The sequence below is a fragment of the Idiotropiscis lumnitzeri genome, chromosome 2, assembly GCF_059441095.1.
Source record: "Idiotropiscis lumnitzeri isolate Australia: NSW breed Sydney's pygmy pipehorse chromosome 2, RoL_Ilum_1.0, whole genome shotgun sequence".
Taxonomy (NCBI): domain Eukaryota; kingdom Metazoa; phylum Chordata; class Actinopteri; order Syngnathiformes; family Syngnathidae; genus Idiotropiscis; species Idiotropiscis lumnitzeri.
In genome coordinates this window covers 13,882,302-13,896,172 of record NC_142392.1, presented here as the reverse complement: position 1 = coordinate 13,896,172, position 13,871 = coordinate 13,882,302, and the positions used below count along the sequence as shown (strand labels likewise).

At 44.1% G+C, this 13,871-nt stretch overlaps 1 protein-coding gene and 1 long non-coding RNA gene across 2 annotated transcripts in view; one reads left to right on the top strand and one right to left on the bottom strand.

The window, feature by feature from the left end:
* The window catches only part of LOC148341749 (uncharacterized), a 290,141-nt gene that overhangs the window by 164,374 nt on the left and 111,896 nt on the right, over positions 1-13,871 (top strand). The window lies entirely within an intron of this gene.
* Positions 8,633-12,068, bottom strand: LOC148341752 (uncharacterized). The gene is made up of 2 exons (XR_015840084.1): positions 11,678-12,068; positions 8,633-9,967 (listed from the first exon to the last, which is right to left on the bottom strand). It is a non-coding gene; the product is annotated as an uncharacterized LOC148341752 (long non-coding RNA).

Here is a 13,871-nt window from a genome sequence, read left to right as displayed (position 1 = left end):
TTAACTGTTAAGACAATAGAACGCACGTTGGGGCCACTCCCTCCGGGTGGTCAGTACATGATGATCCCTCAACAGGACCCCCAGGAGGCGGAGGTAGCCGTGGCCCTCCGGGAGTCCAGGATGTGAGTATGAAAAGATGGCCTCGGGGACCTGAGGCCATAAGGAGGGAATGAACTTTTCTACTAATTTTCTATTGGAATGACATTTTTGTACTAATTTTCACTAATTGTCTACTGGAATGAAATTTTCTACTGATTCTTATTCTTTTACTAATTGTTTGATGTGTTTTAGTTTTATGGCAAATGATGTCGAGCTCGTGTGCAGCAATGAAATAAGGTGTTCAAGTGATGACCTCAGATGTCTGAGGTCATGAGAGGGATTAAAGGATAATGTAAATGGCAGTCAACCTGAAACAGAACAAAGGGTGGACTGCTAGGAGCCACTTTTGTGATCCTGGCATGGAAGTCCATTGTTTCAGAGGGGTCTCGTTCACACCTCCTGTGGTGCAGCTGTGATCTAATCTTCCTGCATTCCTCTCCTGAGTGTCTGGTCATTAGCATGGTCTAAACTTCAGTTACACTTAAAGGATTTCATACTTTTGACTATTAAAGGAATATAAGAGTTTGAGCTTAACATAGTTCATTAGATGTTGGTGCATCCAATGTATGAAAATGTGATATTGTAAAATGCTGAGAGTGTGACTGGTGGCGCGAAACTGGTTGCGGGGGTTGTGCATGAATGGAATGTTTTAGAAGCAGATGGTGCTGAGCGAGACGAGATGACTCCGGGACCAGTGGACGAAGGAGAGGCCATCGGGGGATAGCACAAGCAGGAGGAGTCGCCACGGGATTCGGCGGGAGGAGAAAGACCAATGAGAGCGAGCTAAAGTTAACTGCAATACACATAGCCAATAGAATCATGCCAGGATGCCTTTGTCTCTGTGCCATTTGCATATTGTATAGTATGAATCATTACTGGGCAACTCGGAGGTAGAACACATTCGCTGGTGGCAAGAGAGGTGTAGAGTTGTATTGAGAGGGATCCGAGACCCAGGTGCCATGTAGAAAATCTGTATTGGGAATAAATCCACTTTGTGCGTGAAAATGCCGGCTTCCTGATACCTTTCTATTGCAGAACGAGCGCGCATATTGTTGGATGAGTGAGAGTTGGGTAAGGTCGCATATTGGAGTCAGATTACTCAGTTTACATTGGGTTAAAGTTAAATTCTAACATTGCTATAAAGATAAATTCCAACAAGTGCAATTAATGACGGTAGTGTTGCAATTATTTAGTTAAGAATTTTAATTGCGGGACGGCACTAGTTAATTTGTTACTTTTTGTTGTCTAATATAACTTTGATTGGGATCGAGCCCACTAGGGGGTGGGGTTGACAGGGGGGGTCATAGTATATTTCTTGCCGCATGCATTTTTTGTGGCCACAGGTTGCGTTTTCATTTTCATGGTTAGATATTTTTTCGGCGGGGATTGAAGGATTGTATTACGATTACTGGCATTATTTTAAACACATACGGGACAGAATGTCGATTATTAAAGTTAGCAGGTTCATATTCACTGAATATTTTAAACATTGATGAAACAAAAAGCATTTATCAAATTGAATTAGAAGCACGGGTCACAAGAATGACTGGGATTGTAGGCCTGATGTTTACTGATTTATTATATTTTTCTCATATGCTAAATTTATAGTACTTAGTTTAAATGTGTGAACTTTATTGAAATTCTCAGTAGTGAGAACAAATTTGCACACATAGCAATTCCATGACTTGCATTCACAGCACTTCATGGTCGAATACGACGCTCATCCTCCACATTGGCTGTAGAGATGCAAACATACCAAATTTGGCACTAGAGGTGTCACATAGACACTATCGCAAAAAATACATTCCGAAAGACATAACAATTGGAGATCGGAGCACATGAACACGCATGCATACACGCAGGCACGTACTTACACTTGCACATACACGTGCACATACACACGTACACATGCACATCGACAAGATTACAGAGGAATGCCAGCGGGGAGAGAGACGGAGAGACTGCCAGCCTTGGCGTGCCAGTCTTGGGGACCAGACGGGAATCAACTATCCAGACGATGACTAACCTGGGGAGGACCTTCCCTTGGACGTGGACCCGTGCCGTGGGAGGGAGCGAGGACAACCGATTCAACCTACATTACCCTTGACATAAAAAACTCCTATAAAAACTGAAGCTGGGCTGAAAGATGGTGCACATTTTTCGACTGTGCTCGCCCGAGTGCAGTTTTCTCGTGAGATTAAGAAAAAGCCGCCCAGATATCTGTCTTTGTACTATTTCCTGAACTCCAGAAATGCAAGAAACTAAATATCGGAACTCTAATCAGTTGTTGAGTCTCTATTTGACCCTTTTCTTCTTGAGTACAAAAAAACGAACACACATTGGAGTAAGTTTGGCTTTTAAAGGTTGGTTTACTAACTACTCATTTCCACGGTGACCCAACCCAACAGTAACTGTAATGATAGCAGTTATATCATTAGTCACTAGTTGGCAGTATTGCCTGATGTGTGTTTGGTTACCAGACGAACTCGTGTGTACGCACATAGACGAGAATGCAAGTCAGTAAATAAAGATGAACAAGCTTGCAGCATCACGTTACCCGCGTGACTTCTTAAGATAGAAGCCAGAACATTACATGGTACCAGGTCGCGGGTCAAGAAAAGGACTGACGCGAGATGGACTCCGTAAGGCCACCAGAAGCACTGAAAATGACGGGAAATGTGGACGCGAGTTGGCGGGCTTTCAAGCAACAATTCCTGCTCTACCTTGCCGCCGCGGGAGTCGGAAACAGAGTGGACGAAAGAAAAATAGCCCTTTTGCGAACCAATGCCGGAGCCGAGGCCATCGACGTATTCAACACCTTTGTTTAGAATTAGAATTAGAAATCCCTTTATTGTCATTGTACTCAAGTGTGCAACGAGATTAGAGGAGGTATGATGAACCCGGAGATAAAGACAAGTTTGAAAAGGTCCTGTGGATTTAATTGCAGATACACTTGCAAAGACATTTTCAAGTCGGACCTTTCAAGAGAAGCTATATCGTCCAACACTCACTCAGTGGTGCGTAAGTGTGTTTCTGGATATTATTTGTCCAGCCGTGGTGTCATACATGATGGTATTTTGATGGGGATTCATTCACGTAGGACAAAGTAGGACTTCTTTGAAGGCACAGGTGTGAAATGCACTGAAGTAACTTAAAAATTAAAAGTAAAAAACTTACGATTGCTTAAGAATGTGCAAGAAAGAAGTCAATCTGATCGAAATGTTGTGCTTTGACAAATGTTGACAAATGTTGAAAATAATGATATTTTCCAGGAGGTATTCATTTCTTTGTTGTTTATTCATTCAATTTTATACTTATTTCAATATTTGAGTATTATTTTTCTTTCAATATGTAGTATATTTTGTCTTTGAAGTGTGGGTCCTTGCTGCCTTCCGGACAGGCAGCCGAGCAAGGCTGGATTGGTGATGGAAAAGAACTGGTTTCGAAAAAGATTTTATTCTCGTCACATGCTGATGTCAAAAGAAGTCTCCCCAAAAACGTGCGAGCCCCCTCTCAGACATTCCCTTCTTATAGGGAATGCCCAAATAGGACATGAATATCTAATTTTCCCTTGTTGCATATGCATTCCCATCACGCTAGTCTTCGGGATTTCCCTCCAAAAGTCCCCCAGAGGGAGAGCAGATGCGTCTCCCCGTTGATACGACCAGTCTACTCGTGACCACCTTAAATTACTCTCATACCCTGGAAGGTCACTGACCTGGCGAGAGAATTGCCCCCACCATAAACAATGCTCAGGCCTATTTTCTCTCAGGGCAGTATCTGGTTACATCGGAACTTCAGAACCAAGACTAGTCACTTCTGTGAGCTCCAGTCCCGTCATAGTTTCATAAAGAGAATTACTTCCATCCATCCATCCATTATCCGCCGCTTATCCGGGGTCGGGTCGCGGGGGCAGCAGCTTCAGCAGGGAAGCCCAGACTTCCCGCTCCCCAGCCACATCTTCCAGCTCTGCCGGAGGGATGCCCAGGCGTTCCCAGGCCAGCCGGGAGACGTAGTCTCTCCAGCGTGTCCTGGGTCGTCCTCTGGGCCTCCTGCTGGTGGAACATGCCCGGAACACCTCACCAGGGAGGCGTCCAGGAGGCATCCTAAACAGATGCCCGAGCCACCTCATCTGGCTCCTCTCTACGTGGAGGAGCAGCGGCTCGACACCGAGTCCCTCCCGGATGGCCGAGCTTCTCACCCTATCTCTAAGGTAGAGCCCAGACACCCTGCGGAGGAAACTCATTTCGGCCGCTTGTATCCGAGATCTTGTTCTTTCGGTCGCGACCCACAGCTCGTGACCATAAGTGAGGGTAGGAACGTAGATCGACCGGTAAATCGAGAGCTTCTTCGCCTTTTGGCTCAGCTCCCTCTTCACCACGACAGACCGATACAGCGTCCGCATCACAGCGGAGGCTGCACCGATCCGCCTGTCGATCTCCCGCTCCATCCTCCCCTCACTCGTGAACAAGACCCCAAGATACTTAAACTCCTCCACTTGGTGCAGGATCTCCTCCCCGACCTGGAGAGGGCACTCCACCCTTTTCCGGCTGAGAACCATGGTCTCAGATTTGGAGGTGCTGCTCCTCATCCCAACCGCTTCACACTCGGCTGCGAACCGCTCCAGTGAGAGTTGGAGATCACGGCCTGAGGAAGCCAACAGTACCACATCATCTGCGAAAAGCAGAGATGAAATACTGAGGTCACCAAACCGGATCCCCTCATCGCCTCGACTGCGCCTAGAAATTCTGTCCATAAAAGTTAGGAACAGAATCGGTGACAAAGGGCAGCCTTGGCGGAGTCCAACCCTCACTGGAAACGACTCCGACTGACTGCCGGCAATGCGGACCAAACTCTGACATCGGTGGTACAGGGATCCAACTGCCCGTATCAAGGGGCTTGGTACCCCGTACTCCCGAAGCACGCTCCACAGAACTCCCTGTGGGACACGGTCGAACGCCTTCTCCAAGTCCACAAAACACATGTAGACTGGTTGGGCGAACTCCCATGAACCCTCCAAGACCCTGTAGAGAGTGTAGAGATGGTCCACTGTTCCACGGCCAGGACGAAAACCGCACTGCTCCTCTTGGATCTGAGATTCAACCTCCCGACGGACCCTCCTCTCCAGTACCCCTGAGTAGACCTTACCAGGGAGGCTGAGGAGTGTGATTCCTCTATAGTTGGAACACACCCTCCGGTCCCCCTTCTTACAAAGGGGGAACACTACCCCGGTCTGCCAATCCAGAGGCACTGTCCCCGATGTCCACGCAATGTCGTAAAGGCGTGTCAACCATGACAGCCCCACAACATTCAGAGCCCGAAGGAACTCCGGGCGGATCTCGTCCACCCCCGGGGCCTTGCCACCGAGGAGCTTGTTAACCACCTCGGTTACTTCAACCCCCGAGATAGGTGAGTCCACCACGGAATCCCTAGGCTCTGCTTCCTCAAAGGAAGGCGTGCCGGTAGAATTGAGGAGGTCTTCGAAGTATTCTCCCCACCGACTCACAACGTCCCGAGTCGAGGTCAGCAGCACCCCATCCCCACTATAAATAGTGTTGGTGGTGCACTGCTTCCCCCTCCTGAGACGACGGATGGTGGACCAGAATTTCTTCGAAGCCGTCTGGAAGTCGTTTTCCATGTCCTCACCGAACTCCTCCCACGCCCGAGTTTTTGCTTCGGCAACCACCGAAGCCGTATTCCGCTTGGCCAGTCGGTACCTGTCAGCTGCCTCCGGAGTCCCACAGGCCAGAAAGGCCCGATAGGACTCCTTCTTCAGCCTGACAGCATCCCTTACCGCCGGTGTCCACCAGCGGGTTCGGGGGTTGCCGCCACGACAGGCACCGACCACCTTACGTCCACAGCTCCGATCGGCTGCCTCAACAATGGAGGCACGAAACATGGTCCACTCAGACTCAATGTTCCCCGCCGCCCCCGGTACGTGGGCGAAGTTCTGCCGGAGGTGGGAGTTGAAACTCTTTCTAACAGGGGATTCTGCCAAGCGTTCCCAGCGGACCCTCACAATGCGTTTGGGTCTGCCGGGTCGGACCGGCATCTTCCCCCACCATCGGAGCCAACTCACCACCAGGTGGTGATCAGTTGACAGCTCCGCCCCTCTCTTCACCCGAGTGTCCAAAACATGCGGCCGCAAATCCGATGACACGACTACAAAGTCGATTATCGAACTGCGGCCCAGGGTGTCCTGGTGCCAAGTGCACATATGAACACCCTTATGTTTGAACATGGTGTTCGTTATCGACAATCCATGACGAGCACAGAAGTCTAGTAACAGAACACCGCTCGGGTTCAGATTGGGGGGGGGGGGCATTCCTCCCAATCACGCCCTTCCAGGTCTCACTGTCATTACCCACGTGAGCATTGAAGTCCCCCAGCAGAACGAGGGAGTCTCCAGGGGGAACGCTCTCTAGCACACCCTCCAAAGACTCCAAAAGGGTGGGTACTCTGAACTGCCGTTTGGTGCATAAGCACAAACAAAAGTCAGCACCCGTCCCCCCACCTTAAGGCGGAGGGAGGCTACCCTCTCGTCCACCGGGGTGAACCCCAGTGTACAGGCGCCAAGCCGGGGGGCAATAAGTATGCCCACACCTGCTCGGCGTCTCTCACCTTGGGCAACTCCAGAGTGGAAGAGTTTCCAACCCCTCTCAAGACGACTGGTACCAGAGCCTAAGCTGTGTGTGGAGGTGAGCCCGACTATATCTAGTCGGAATTTCTCTGCCTCGCACACCAGCTCAGGCTCCTTCCCCGCCAGAGAGGTGACATTCCATGTCCCAAGAGCTAGTTTCTGTAGCCGGGGATCAGAGCGCCAAGGTCCCTGCCTCTTGCCGCCGCCCGACTCACACTGCACCCGACCCCTTTGGCCCCTCCCATATCTATATTAGGCCATTTAAAAATACATGACTTTTTTTTTTATTTCAATGTATATTTAAGCTTGCTTATGTAATACTACAATATTTATTAAATTATTTTAATATGCAAAATTATATCAATATTAATTTAAACCTTTTTATTTCACACTTGAATATTTCTTAACATATTTGTTCTTTTGAATTTGGATGCAATTTAAATCATTCCGGTTCCGGCGCCGCGCGAGTGGCTGCCTGTTTACAGCAGCGTGGCTCACTATTGAGCCTTTTTCGTGTGTTTTTTCAAAGAGAGATTTCGCCGCTCCTTCCTGCCAACTGCTGTCAGACTTTTTAACAAGAACATTGGGTCAGGCCTACAAACGGGAGGGCATTAGTGCAATTGTGCAGTCCTAGGATGCAATATTAACTACTACTGTACTTTCAGCCAAGGGTGTACTTAAATATTGACCAATGATGTATTTTGTTTACCATTACAGTATTCTTATTACAATACTTCTATCACTGTAGTATTTCTACCACTGCAGGATGTTTACTATTACAGTACTTTTATCATTGCAGTACTTTTATCATTGCAGTATTTTTCTATCATTGCGGTACTTTTACTATTACAGTACTTTTACCATTGCAGTACTTTTACCATTGCAGTACTTTCATCATTGCAGTATTTTTCTATCGTTGCAGTACTTTTACTATTACAGTACTTTTACCATTGCAGTATTTTCTATCATGCAGTACTTTTCTATCATTTCAGTACTCTTACCATTACAGTACTTTTATCATTGCAATATTTTTATGATTGCAGTATTTTCAATCATTCAGTAGTTTTTATCATTACAGCGTTTCCCCCTCCGTATAATGGACAAACATTAGGAGTGTTTCCTTACACTTAGATACGTTTATACTGTGTATATTTGCATGCTTTTTCTGAATGTCTGCTGCTAATGTTATACATTAACGGCTACATTACGCCGCCGACTCTGTGTGATCTATTTCTTTGCTGCTGTAACACCTCAAATTTCCCCATTGTGGGACTAATAAAGGACATCTTATCTTATCTTATCTTATTCCATCCATCCAGCCATTTTCTGCCGCTCATCCGGGGTCGGGTTATTGAATTAATTTAATACATAAGTATTTTTTATATTTCAATATTTATTTCAAGATTAACTCTTCTCAATGTGTTCAATATTTATAAAATGTTTCTATATTTCTTATTAATTGCATTACGTCTGTATGTGGTTTCCAATTTTAAATTTTAATATTTCCCGATTTCATTATATAAGCAATCCAAAGTATAAAAAATATAATATAGCATGAAAAAAGTATTTTGTATATTTGACAAAATTATGGTTTTTCCGAAGTGAGATTCTGCTTCGCAACAAACCCCAAACGCTTGATAGAGCTCAACCTAGAAAGAGAAACTGAGACTGCTTGCGTTTCTCTTTCTTGTTCTTTTTATCGTTCAACTTCTTGTTCTATTTTTCACCTTTTCACGGCGTAATGAAGGCCAGTTGAGCAAGTGGAACAAGTGATTTTATTGATGATTGTAGAAGGCACCGATTTCATAAGCACCGTTTCTTCTCACACCTTTTCCATTAAGTACGATTAAAAAGACAACTGAAAAGCATAATGTTAAAAAATGTTATTCCAGGCAAAGGCAATAAATTTTATTTACATGTTTGATGTAAACACCAAAACAAATCATCATCACTCAGACACAATGCACTGATCACATTGGCCTTGTGTCAATAAAAGAGCTTTGCAAAATTCAATTTCATATTTTATTGAAAATCACATTTACATCTTACCACAAAGAGTCGGTTCTTTCATTTTTTTTTCTTTTTTTAATCTTCAAGGATCGCTGCAATTCTCGCCAGCACAATCGTGTCTCTCAGCACTACGTTTAGTGAAGAATGTTTTAGCACAAACACTGCAACTGAATGGCTTGTCTCCACTGTGTGTTCTTGTGTGGCTTCGTAAATGCGACTTTTGAGAGAAACTCTTGGCACAAACTGAGCAGGAAAAAGGTTTTTCTCCAGTGTGTGTTCTTGTGTGAACTGTTAAAATTGACTTGACATGAAAGCTTTTGCCACAAACTGAGCAGGAAAAACGTTTTTCACCACTGTGTGTTCTTGTGTGTTCTGTTAAATATGTCTTTTTCGAGAAGCATTTTCCACAAACTGAGCAGGAAAAAGGTTTTTCACCACTGTGTGTTCTTGTGTGTTCTGTTAAATATGTCTTTTTCGAGAAGCTTTTGCCACAAAATGAGCAGGAAAAAGGTTTTTCTCCAGTGTGTGTTCTTGTGTGTATTGTTAAATGCGACATACGCAGGAAGCTTTTGCCACAAAACGAGCAAGAAAAAGGTTTTTCACCACTGTGTGTTCTTGTGTGGCGTGTTAAATTAGACTTGTCAGAGAAACTCTTGCCACAAACTGAGCATGAAAAAGGTTTTTCTCCACTGTGCTTTCTTGTGTGATATGTTAAACCTGCCTTTTGAAAGAAGCATTTTCCACAAACAGAGCAAGAAAAAGGTTTTTCACCACTGTGTGTTCTTGTGTGGCTTGTTAAATTAGACTTGTCAGAGTAACTCTTGCCACAAACCGAGCAAGAAAATGTTTTTTCTCCACTGTGTGTTTTTCTGTGCCCTTTTAAAGACAGCTTTGAAGTTAATGAGTCAGTGTGACATGCCCTTTCACCTTTAGCTTGCCCATTATCATCATCATCGTCATGAGCGTCTGATAATGTGTCCTCATTATGTGCTGGCCCCCAGTGGTCTTCATCACCTTCTGTTTTCACGTGATGACTTGAGCTGCTGCTTGGAGGCTCCGCCCCTCTCTTGTCCTCACTCTGATCCTTGTTTTCATCGTCAGTCTTTATATGGACAACGTTCACTGGTGACTTGTTGATCTCCTCCTCCTCCTCCTCCTTTTTGATGTGAGTCCAGTCTGGCTCCTCTTTCACAGAAAGGAGATCGTTTTCACTGACGTCTGCAGGACACAAAAAGACAAATTTGGTTTGGCCAAGTCAAACCTCAGGCGGCGACTTTGTCTTATTTTGTTTCTACCGTGCTACCTTGACTTGTGCCTGCCGAACACGAATCAATGCGTGCGACCCCGATTTGGACCGGACCATGGGGGCATTTCACAAAATTACGTCCTACGATGTAAACCTCCCTTTCCGAGCAGCACAACTGTGATAAAAGAGCATTTAAAAAGGAAGCACGTTGCGGCTGATGCCCGATTTCATTCCTGACAGTCACAGACGTTTCTTGAAGTGAGCTGAAGTTAGCACACACAGGCTATTGTGTGCGTCTGATGGAACACCTGTTGTGGGACCCTAACATATTGATGGGGCCACTGGGGGCCATCGCAACATAATGTCATTGATAAAATAGGAATCCTTCAAGCGAAATATGTTTTCAAGTATTTCATTTTGCATTTATAGATAGTTTCATCGTGGGTACTTTTTGCTTTCATGATAATCTGGATCCCAAAACAAATTAAAGGGGCCCTGGAATCAGAGTCGCTATTTATTGTATGATTTACGTTTGTTTAGTTTTTTTTACCCAAAATGACATTTATCCTGCGAGTAAGTTCCGACATTACCCTATTTATTTTTTATAAAATTTCTGTTTTGAAATAAATTTTAAAACAAAATTACGTTTGAAGAGTAAAAGTTCTTACACATAAGCATTAAGCAACAACACTTTCACTCTGACTTTCAGACATATTTGAATAATGACTGTATATTTTAAAGTTATCCAATATGTATTCAAATTCGACGAAGATACACCAAAATATTATGAGTTCACTGAATTATTTTGTAACCGCAATGATGTATAACAGCCATAGGGTGTCAGTAATGAGTAACAAAGTAACACAACACCTCCCATTGTTCCGTCATCATTGTCTTTTGCATACATTATCAAGAACTATGAGTTGCAGTCGAGATGCAAACCACCTGGGCCACAAGAACTTTATTACCAGGAACTAAATGTTCCTGGACTTGTTGGTGGAAAAGGGGTTTGTGACGTACTCCCTTTTTAAACCCATTGTAAGCCAAAGATGCAGATGCATTCCTTGCAGCATGCGCTTGTTCACCGTTGAGATCCGTGCAACCTTGGATGGATGAATTAAATGTATTTTAAATGTTTGGATGCGGTGAATCTACGCACATGTGCACAAAACTGTGCAGATCCACCGGAGGTTCATTGACTCTCACCCGACGAAGCCAGTACAAACTTAATAAATGAATAAGACCATTACGTTCTTGATTTTTAAAAAAAAAAACTTAATATTTTGTGTTTTATCCACTAAAATTGATCAACCGCCATTGATGTATTCGCCGCAGTGTGCACATTTTTTAGAGTCAGGCAGAATTCCTTCCGGGAGAAATTGCTTGAACAAGATATAAATACCAGAAAATGTAAAATGTTAAATAATCAGTTCAAATTTTATTTAAAAAAAAATACATGGAGTTCACCCCCCCTATTGGTTATTCTTTGGCATATATTTTCTGCACTGATTTCATTTGGCAAAAACAAATGTTCAGCAGACCTGCAAGTAAAAGGCAATATTTAAAAATAAAGCGGAAATAACCTTGGACGCATTTCCCCAAACAACTTAATGTTGTGATGCATATTTTTAACGATAGAAAGTCGTTCTTTGCAAGCAAATGAGAGTAAGACGTGTACAAACCTGCTTTGAGTGGCACAACACGAGGCTGGTTGCAAACTTCGTCCAGCAGTTGAATATGTTGCTCGTTCTCTTCTTTTATTCCACAAAGTTCCGCTTTGTACTTGGGTGTCGTTCTTTCGCACATATTCAAATGATAATTCCCCAAAATCCGAACTTGATCTCTGCTTGGCGATGAGTCATGTGCCTCTTTTTGTTAGCGGCTAGCTAGCTAACAAGCTAAGCTAACTACGCCGAAAAGCATCAACGCGCGAAGATGAGGTTTTCGGGACATAAAGACTTAATGAATTATGTCGTAGTCCTTTAGAGTAGCATTGGGCATCCTTTGAGAAAATTACAGTCAGTTCCACACTAAATCAGAAGAATTTAGTGGTGGGTGTTTTTGTTCCGGTGTGGACGGGTCGGTGGATGTGGTCGAGGTCCTTCGGAAGCTGCGCGCTTGCTTATGACGTCATGCTTTAAGCGCGTATTTTCCAAATATATTTCTTTGCCTCAGTGGGTTTTTTTACACCTGGCTGTTCTATTTTAATATATATTTTATATAATATTTTAATTCGGTTGATAAAAAAAATTAACAAAATAACTAAATTAACGCCACATTGGCGAGTCATCTCCCGCGTCACTTCATCCTATGTCCCGAGAAGCCGCTGCTGGAACAGCAGTGGGACGTTTAGGTTTCTCCGACCGAACTTGCAACAATGCTGTGGTTCACTCGGGCTGCAAGATTGTATGAATATAATGTCTGCATATACTAACAGTGGCTCTCAATTATTTCACGCCCGCCCCTACCAAGAAGAAAAAGATTCGCGCCCCCCCACCACCAATTTTTTTTCTGTCTTTGTAGATTGATATTAGATTGTCAATAAAATATCCCTTAACTAACCTAAATTGATAAGAAATATAATTTTGAGAACTATTATAGTGAGGATCTCGAAGCTCAGTACTCTGTTGTGCAAATATTGATGAGACGATAAATATTTGTCACGTCATTTCATTATCCTCACCGCTTATTCTGAACAGGGTCGCGGGAGGGTACTGGAGCCTATCCCAGCTGACTTCGGGCGAAAGGCGCACTACACCCTGAACTGGTCGCCAGCCAGTCACAGGGCAGACATAGACACCGTCACTGAGAGGGAACTGAACCCACGTTGCCTGCACACAACTCAGGCGAGTGTACCACTCCACCATCAGTGACATGATAAATATTTACGAATACGTTTTTTGTCAAAAACTTTATTAACATTAACAAACAGTTATTAATACGTACATAATATAGAAAAGACAAAAAGAAGAGCTAGGGGGATTTAAAATAAAAATTATATATGAATAACATAAAGCAACAGCTTTAGCATTGTTGGAGTTGAGTCACCGTGGAAATGAGAAGTACTTAGTAAATCAACCTTTAAAAGCCAAACTTGCGCCAGTACGTGTTCGTTTTTTGTACTCAAGAGAAAAGGGTCAAATAAAGACTCAACAACTGATTAAAGTTCCGATATTTAGTTTCTTCCATTTCTGGAGTTCAGGAAATAGTACAAAGACAGATATCTGGGCAGCTTTTTCTTAATCTCACGAGAAAACTGCACTCGGGCGAGCACAGTCGAAAAACGCGCCCCATCTTTCAGCCCAGCTTCAGTTTTTATAGGAGTTTTTTATGTCAAGGGTAATGTAGGTTGAATCGGTTGTCCTCGCTCCCTCCCACGGCACGGATCCACGTCCAAGGGAAGGTCCTCCCCAGGTTAGTCATTGTCTGGATAGTTGATTCCCGTCTGGTCCCCAAGACTGGAACGCCAAGGCTGGCCTTCTCCGGCGGGCAGTCTCTCCGTCTCTCCAGCTGCCATTGCTCTGGAATCTTGTCGGTGTGCACGTGTGCGCGTGTATGTGCAAGTCTATATGTGTGTATGTGTGTGTGTATGTGCACGTGTATATGCAGGTATACGTGTATGTGCAGGTGTAAGGGTGTGTCTGTGTGTATGCATGCGTATGTGCATGTGCTCTGATCTCCAATTGTTCCGTCTTTCGGAATGTGTTTTTTTATAGCGTCTGTGTGAGTCCTCCAGTGCCAAATTTGGTATGTTTGCATCTCTACAGCCAATGTGGAGAATGAGCGTCGTATTTGACCATGAAGTGCTGTGAATGTGAATGCAAGTCATGGAAATGCTATGTGTGCAAATTTGTTTTCACTACCCAAAATTTCAAT